The sequence below is a fragment of the Schistocerca americana genome, chromosome 9 (assembly GCF_021461395.2).
Source record: "Schistocerca americana isolate TAMUIC-IGC-003095 chromosome 9, iqSchAmer2.1, whole genome shotgun sequence".
In the NCBI taxonomy this organism is placed as follows: Eukaryota; Metazoa; Arthropoda; class Insecta; order Orthoptera; family Acrididae; genus Schistocerca; species Schistocerca americana.
Window position 1 is genome coordinate 78,338,600 of NC_060127.1, and position 8,292 is coordinate 78,346,891.

The 8,292-nt window shown below is 46.6% G+C and overlaps 1 non-coding gene across 1 annotated transcript; it reads left to right on the forward strand.

Annotated features, from left to right (window-relative positions):
- Positions 1–7,733: 7,733 nt before the first annotated feature.
- Positions 7,734–7,817, forward strand: Trnas-gga. The gene is given in 2 exon segments: positions 7,734–7,773; positions 7,783–7,817. It is a non-coding gene; the product is annotated as a tRNA-Ser (tRNA).
- The last annotated feature ends 475 nt before the right edge of the window (positions 7,818–8,292 follow it).

Here is an 8,292-nt window from a genome sequence, read left to right on the forward strand (position 1 = left end):
GTGATAGTTCCATTGAAAGAGTGCTAGAAGAAGTTTTGAACGAATCAGATTTAGAGGAAAGTGAAGTGGATGATGATGTGGAAGAAATTAGAACTGATTCATCGTCTGAGAATGCAGATGAGGTTGAAGCCAATCCACCAGATGATAATGATACGGAATGTGATAAATTCATTGCAAAAAGTGGACGAGAGTATATTACGAAGCCATCTCGACAATATCGGCGTTCCGTACAAAATATAGTGCGAGAAAGAATGGAGTAGGACAACAAGGAAGAATTGCGTCTCCGAAAGAGGCTATAGAGCTCTTTTTTACACCTCAAATTATGAATCTAATAAAACTACACTCAAATGAAGAGGCTTCTCGACTAGGTATTCAGCACACAGATGAAGATGAGTTATTTTGTTATATAGGACTCTTGCTAATCATGGGTTCAAATCATGACAATAAGATACCTGTCCAAGATTTATGGTCTTTGCTTCAGGGCCGACAAGTGTACTATGGATCAATGAGTCGGACCCGATTTTTCGAATTGACTAAAATATTGAGGTTTGATGATAAGAACACAAGAGAAATTCGTCGCCAGACTGACAAGTTTGCTCAAATGAGGGAAATTTTTGAAAGCTTCAATTCTTCACTTCCATTGTATTTCATTCCTGGTCTACATACAACAGTGGATGAGATGTTGTCTTTGTTCCGTGGTCGCTGTCCATTCAAGGTGTTTCTAAAAGAAAAACCTGGAAAATACGGCATTCTAGTTCGAATGCTGTCTGATTCTGAGACTAGATATGTGATCAGCATGGACATCTATACAGGCAAGTCAGGAAATACACAGCATTCAAATGGACCGATGGAAATTGTAAAGAGACTAATAAAACCTATTGAAAAATCAGGCCGTAATGTTACCACAGATCGGTACTATACTTCAGTGGAGCTTGCTGAGACTCTATGGAATGATTTTCACCTCACACTTGTTGGCACCCTACAGTCTAACAGACGACACATACCTGAAGAGCTGAAGACTACAACTGGCCGCAGTTTACACTCTTCCATCTTTGCTTATACTGACCCTCAGACACAGAGGCCACCAGTTACTCTTGCATCAACGCTAGTCCGCGAGAAGCCAAAACGACTGCTGTTGATGCTTTCAACTTATCACTCAGAAGGGGTGTTGAATGAAGACTCAAAAAAGACTAACATAAATCTTTTTTATAATTCTACAAAGGGAGGCGTGGACACCATAGACCAGATGGCAAGACACTACAGCACAAAGAGAGGAACAAGAAGATGGCCTTTGTCCCTCTTCTACACACTCATTGACATAGCAGCAATAAATGCATATTCACTCTTCCTCCTCAACTTTCCGAATTGGAAAAAGAATTTGCTAAACCGCAGAAGAGTTTTTATCACTAACTTAGGTCTCGAACTAATAAGATCTCAAGTAGATAAACGGGCACAAAATTTGTATGGACTTCAGAAGCCAGTAATAATGGCAATGGAAAGCATCACACAACGGAAGCTCAGCTGCTCTGTAGAACCATCATCCTCAACAGCAGAACCAGGAACACGTGGACGGTGCCACCTATGCTGCCAAGAAGCTGCATCTAAAAAGATCAAGTACAACAAGCTGGGAAAGTCAACTGTTACCTGCTCTCAGTGCCACAAACACGTCTGTGGGAAACACTGCAGGAAGACAGTGTTGTGTGAAAAATGCGTTGCAGAATGAGACAGTAAATTTTGTTTGCTTCATGTAGTGTATCGAATTAAAAAAGTCGTTTTTATAAGAAAACACTATTTTGAAACATTATTCCAAAAAATATATAAACTGAATCTCGTGATTTGTTCATTTTATTCCTATTATAATAACATCTTTTATTATCCAGTATACAAAAACAATGTCTAAGCATTTTGAATTGTTATTAGAGGTACCAGAAGTAAATAAACTTGATTTATGATAAAATAAATTGTGGTATTCTTTATGGGCCTTTGAGGCCCCCCCGTTGGTATTACATGTAACAAAAAATACGTTGGTAATGCTAGGGTTAAAATCCGGGAACAGGCAGCCTGGTATTGGGTGAAAAGGGGAGATGTAGAAAAGACTGAGAGCATCTTGGGAGTGCGGGTGGGGGACAAGTGTGCAATCAAGAGGAGAGGAGAAGAGCTATGGCAAGAACTCTGGGACGCAGAGGCAACAGGCCGAAGGACTTACCAGCTGCTCCCAAACATCAAAGAACGCCTCCAACTTTCGCATTTCCAACCGAGTAAGGGGCTGTTGCACTTCCTCACAGGTCATGGACCGTATCCGGCATATCTTTGCCGATTCGGGAAAAGGGCTACCCCCTCGTGTGACTGCGGAGCCGAGCGGGGTACTCCGGATCACGTGATCTACGGGTGCCCCATCTTCGATGACATAGCCAGCGACCTAAGAAACCAGCTGCCAAACAACGACACATATCAGTTAATCAGAGACCCTACCACATTCGACATAATAAACCGCCTTGCCAGCGAGGTATCAGCAAAGGTCCTGCGAGAATATCGAAGGGAAAATACATGAACCACCCAGATATGACATGACTTAAGGCGACCCATCCCATTCCGCCGGGGCGTGGACTGGCCAATCGCCGTGACGGTAGGAATCCGCCACGCCCTGGAACAAGGGGAGGGGGCGCCAACACCCGAATTTGACAACTGCGCACAGATAGTGACCTAGTAGTTATTTAACTTTTCAAGTAGATAGTAGAAAGAACACCCCAAACAGAACCTGCAGCGATCTTGGCCAGCCCGGTGCCAGGGGCATGGCCACTGGGATTAGCTCAGTGGGCTCGGCCACATAGTAGGTTTACATACAACAACTGGCACGCCTGTAACGCTGCAGGAAGTAGCCCTTAGATTAGTTAGTTAAGACTAGACATTAGATCTTACCCATTAAGAAACTAACTCATCATTTCCTGTAGCAAGTAAGCTCACTAACACCTAGAAATAGAAGTAAAAATGCTGCTGACACTAATAAAATGTAATGTAGATTTAAGACCCACTAGCCCGCATCTCGTGGTCGTGCGGTAGCGTTCTCGCTTCCCACGCCCGGGTTCCCGGGTTCGATTCCCGGCGGGGTCAGGGATTTTCCCTGCCTCGTGATGGCTGGGTGTTGTGTGCTGTCCTTAAGTTAGTTAGGTTTAAGTAGTTCTAAGTTCTAGGGGACTGATGACCATAGATGTTAAGTCCCATAGTGCTCAGAGCCATTTAAGACCCACTAATGTATAAGGTGGTGGGTTATGATGTATGAAACAATTGGATAGAATAAAGAATTTAAAAAAAAATGGTGTCAGTATTTTGCAACCATGAATTATTAATTGATATGAAACTTCCTGGCAGATTAAAACTGTGTGCCCGACCGAGACTCGAACTCGGGACCTTTGCCTTTCGCGGGCAAGTGCTCTACCAAGATGCCTTACAGAAGATACAGTCGCCGTCGCCGTGCAAGACAGACTACATATAAAATAATTGAAGATGTGGAAATGACCACATCTGCCGCCGACAAGAAAAAGAATACCATCAAATCTGTCGCTGCACACTCTCTACTGGACGGACCTGCAGTGTTTTGTGGTTGCGGACTGAACTTCAGCATTGACATTGCCCGCGAAAGGCAAAGGTCCCGAGTTCGAGTCTCGGTCGGGCACACAGTTTTAATCTGCCAGGAAGTTTCATATCAGCGCACACTCCGCTGCAGAGTGAAAATCTCATTCTGGGTATTAATTGATAGTTCGGCAGTCTTGATATCTGCCAGCATCTGCTTTCTTTCTAACTGGAATTGTTCAAATGCCTCTGAGCACTATGGGACTTAACATGTGAGGTCATCAGTCCCCTAGTACTCAAAACTACTTAAACCTAACTAACCTAAGGACATCACACACATCCGTGCCCGAGGCAGGATTCGAATCTGCAACCGTAGGGGTCGCTTGGTTCCAGACTGAAGCGCCTAGAACCACTCGGCCACTGTGGTCGGCAATTGGAATTGTAACAGTCTTCTTGTAGTTGGAGGGTATTCCGCCTATCTCATACATCTTGCACACCAGATGGATTGCTTTCGTCATTGCTGGCTCTCTTGAGGCTATAAGTAATTCTGACGGAATATCGTCGACTCCAGGGGCCTTAGGTCTTTCAGTGCTTTGTCATATTCTTCTTGCAGTATCATATCTCCCAATATCTCCCATCTCAGCTTTATCGACTTCCTCTTCCCCTTCGATAATATTACCTCCATCTCCCTAGTACAGGCTCTCTACATTCTTCTTCCACCCTTCAGTTTTTCCTTCTTTGATTAGTACTGGTTTTGCCTCTGAGCTCTTGATATTCATAGAGCTGCTTCTGTTTCCTGCTAATGTCTCTTTAATTTTCCTGTAGGCGGTATCTGTCCTTCCCCTTGTGAAATATTCTTCTAAATCCTTACATTTCTCATCTAGACATTTGTGCTTAGCCATTTTGCACTTCCTGCTAATCTCATTTTTTAAACATTTCTTTTCCCGTTCGCTTGTTCATTTGCGGCAGTTTTATATTTTCTCGTTTCGGCACCTAATATCTCTCGTGAAATTGAAGGATTTATACTAGGCCTTGTCTTTTTGCGTATCTGATCCTCTGCTGCATTCATTTCATCTCTCCTTTCCCCTGTTCCAGTCAATTGCCGCCCAACGATCCCTCTGAAGCTCTCGACAGCCTCTGGTCTTTCAACTTATTCAGGTCCCATCAGCTTAATTTCCTGCCATTTTGCAGGTTCTTCAGTTTCAATCCACAGTTCATAAACAATTAATTGTGGTCAGGGTCCACGTCTACTCTTGGAAGGTTGTAACGCAACATACAGTATAGGCTGGCGAGCTATCAGACACCTAAAGTCATTGAAATGATCTAAGCGTTGGTCGAGGCAGAGCATGGGGACGGACCGACGTCGTTGGCGGGGAACCGCTGCAAGCTCAGTGTGTCCGCCTCGACCAGCATGTTAGGGGGACGCAAGCTGGAGTTGACCAGAGTCCAGTGGAGTGAAGTGACGTGAGGGCGGTTGCTGTCGGATCCAGCTCGTGCAAGAGGGCGGCGTTCACAGTGAGACAGAAGAGGGCCACTTTGAAATACAGGGTGTTTAAAAAACAATATACGTACTTCAAAAATGGTTCAATTGGCTCTGAGCACTATGGGACTTAACAGCTGAGGTCATCAGTCCCCTAGAACTTAGAACTACTTAAACCTAACTAACCTAAGGACATCACACACATCCATGCCCGAGGCAGGATTCGAGCGTGCGACCGTAGCGGTCACGCGATTCCAGACTGAAGTGCCTAGAACCGCTCGGCCACAAAGGCCGGCTATACGTATTTCGAATGCATATATTTATTTAACTTTAAGACATACGAATATGAAACTTAACACACATACACTCCTGGAAATGGAAAAAAGAACACATTGACACCGGTGTGTCAGACCCACCATACTTGCTCCGGACACTGCGAGAGGGCTGTACAAGCAATGATCACACGCACGGCACAGCGGACACACCAGGAACCGCGGTGTTGGCCGTCGAATGGCGCTAGCTGCGCAGCATTTGTGCACCGCCGCCGTCAGTGTCAGCCAGTTTGCCGTGGCATACGGAGCTCCATCGCAGTCTTTAACACTGGTAGCATGCCGCGACAGCGTGGGCGTGAACCGTATGTGCAGTTGACGGACTTTGAGCGAGGGCGTATAGTGGGCATGCGGGAGGCCGGGTGGGCGTACCGCCGAATTGCTCAACACGTCGGGCGTGAAGTCTCCACAGTACATCGATGTTGTCGCCAGTGGTCGGCGGAAGGTGCACGTGCCCGTCGACCTGGGACCGGACCGCAGCGACGCACGGATGCACGCCAAGACCGTAGGATCCTACGCAGTGCCGTAGGGGACCGCACCGCCACTTCCCAGCAAATTAGAGACACTGTTGCTCCTGGGGAATCGGCGAGGACCATTCGCAACCGTCTCCATGAAGCTGGGCTACGGTCCCGCACACCGTTAGGCCGTCTTCCGCTCACGCCCCAACATCGTGCAGCCCGCCTCCAGTGGTGTCGCGACAGGCGTGAATGGAGGGACGAATGGAGACGTGTCGTCTTCAGCGATGAGAGTCGCTTCTGCCTTGGTGCCAATGATGGTCGTATGCGTGTTTGGCGCCGTGCAGGTGAGCGCCACAATCAGGACCGCATACGACCGAGGCACACAGGGCCAACACCCGGCATCATGGTGTGGGGAGCGATCTCCTACACTGGCCGTACACCACTGGTGATCGTCGAGGGGACACTGAATAGTGCACGGTACATCCAAACCGTCATCGAACCCATCGTTCTACCATTCCTAGACCGGCAAGGGAACTTGCTGTTCCAACAGGACAATGCACGTCCGCATGTATCCCGTGCCACCCAACGTGCTCTAGAAGGTGTAAGTCAACTACCCTGGCCAGCAAGATCTCCGGATCTGTCCCCCATTGAGCATGTTTGGGACTGGATGAAGCGTCGTCTCACGCGGTCTGCACGTCCAGCACGAACGCTGGTCCAACTGAGGCGCCAGGTGGAAATGGCATGGCAAGCCGTTCCACAGGACTACATCCAGCATCTCTACGATCGTCTCCATGGGAGAATAGCAGCCTGCATTGCTGCGAAAGGTGGATATACACTGTACTAGTGCCGACATTGTGCATGCTCTGTTGCCTGTGGCTATGTGCCTGTGGGTCTGTCAGTGTGATCATGTGATGTATCTGACCCCAGGAATGTGTCAATAAAGTTTCCCCTTCCTGGGACAATGAATTCACGGTGTTCTTATTTCAATTTCCAGGAGTGTATTTACGAACCTCTTAAATTCAGATTACACATGTTCAATATGGTCTCCATCAGCGACACGGACAATATCGCATCTATACTCAAATTCCTCCCATACTCGGGCAAGCATGTCCTTTGTCACTGATGTTATGGCAGTATGGATCCGGATCTTCAACTCTGCCAGGTTCTGTGGGAGACAATAAGAAATTCAGCCTTCAGTTGAAAGGTAATGTTTTTTAGTTTACCTAGGTTTCGATGCCAATAACGGTATCTTCTTCAGATCAAAAATTAAATTATTTTGCGGGCCAAACATTGGCCATGTCACAGAGTAAAACTAATACAAAATAAAGACGCATTATCATAAGATTATATCTGTCAATACTAAAAACAATAAGAAAAACGTAGACGGAGCTACGCCGGACCAGGAATAAGGGTCACATGTAAGCAACAAGGAGTTTCTGTATTAGTTTTACTCTGTGACATGGCCAACTTTTGGCCTCAAAACAATTTAATTTTTGTTCTAAAGAAGATACCATTATTGGCAATGAAACCTAGGTAAACTAAAAAAAAATTACCTTCCAACTGAAGGCTGAATTTCTTATTGTCTCAACAATTCACGGTTGCTGAAGCGCTACATTATGTTAAAGTTCTGTGGGAGTAGTGGTACATAAATGTTATCTTTAACGGAACCCCACAGGTGTAAGTCAGAGGGCCGGCCGGTGTGGCCGAGCGCTTCTAGGCGCTTCAGTCTGGGACCGCGCGACCGCTACGGTCGTAGGTTCGAATCCTGCCTCGGGCATGGATGTGTGTGATGCCCTTACGTTAGTTAGGTTTAAGTAGTTCTAAGTTCTAGGGGATTGATGACCTGAGATGTTAAGTCCCATAGTGCTCAGAGCCATTTGTAAGTCAGAGGGGCCGGCCGGAGTGGCCGAGCGGTTAAAGGCGCTACAGTCTGGAACCGCACGACCGCTACGGTCGCAGGTTCGAATCCTGCCTCCGGCATGGATGTGTGTGATGTCCTTAGGTTAGTTAGGTTTAAGTAGTTCTAAGTTCTAGGGGACTTATGACCACAGCAGTTGAGTCCCATAGTGCTCAGAGCCATTTAATTTAAGTCAGAGGGTGTAAAATCCGCTAACCATGTTTCGAGAACATACCTTCACCGAGAAGTACATCTACATCTACATCCATACTCCGCAAGCCACCTGACGGTGTGTGGCGGAGGGTACCTTGAGTACCTCTATCGGTTCTCCCTTCTATTCCAGTCTCGTATTGTTCGTGGAAAGAAGGATTGTCGGTATGCCTCTGTGTGGGCTCTAATCTCTCTGATTTTATCCTCATGGTCTCTTCGCGAGATATACGTAGGAAGGAGCAATATACTGCTTGACTCTTCGGTGAAGGTATGTTCTCGAAACTTTGACAAAAGCCCGTACCGAGCTACTAAGCGTCTCTCCTGCAGAGTCTACCACTGGAGTTTATC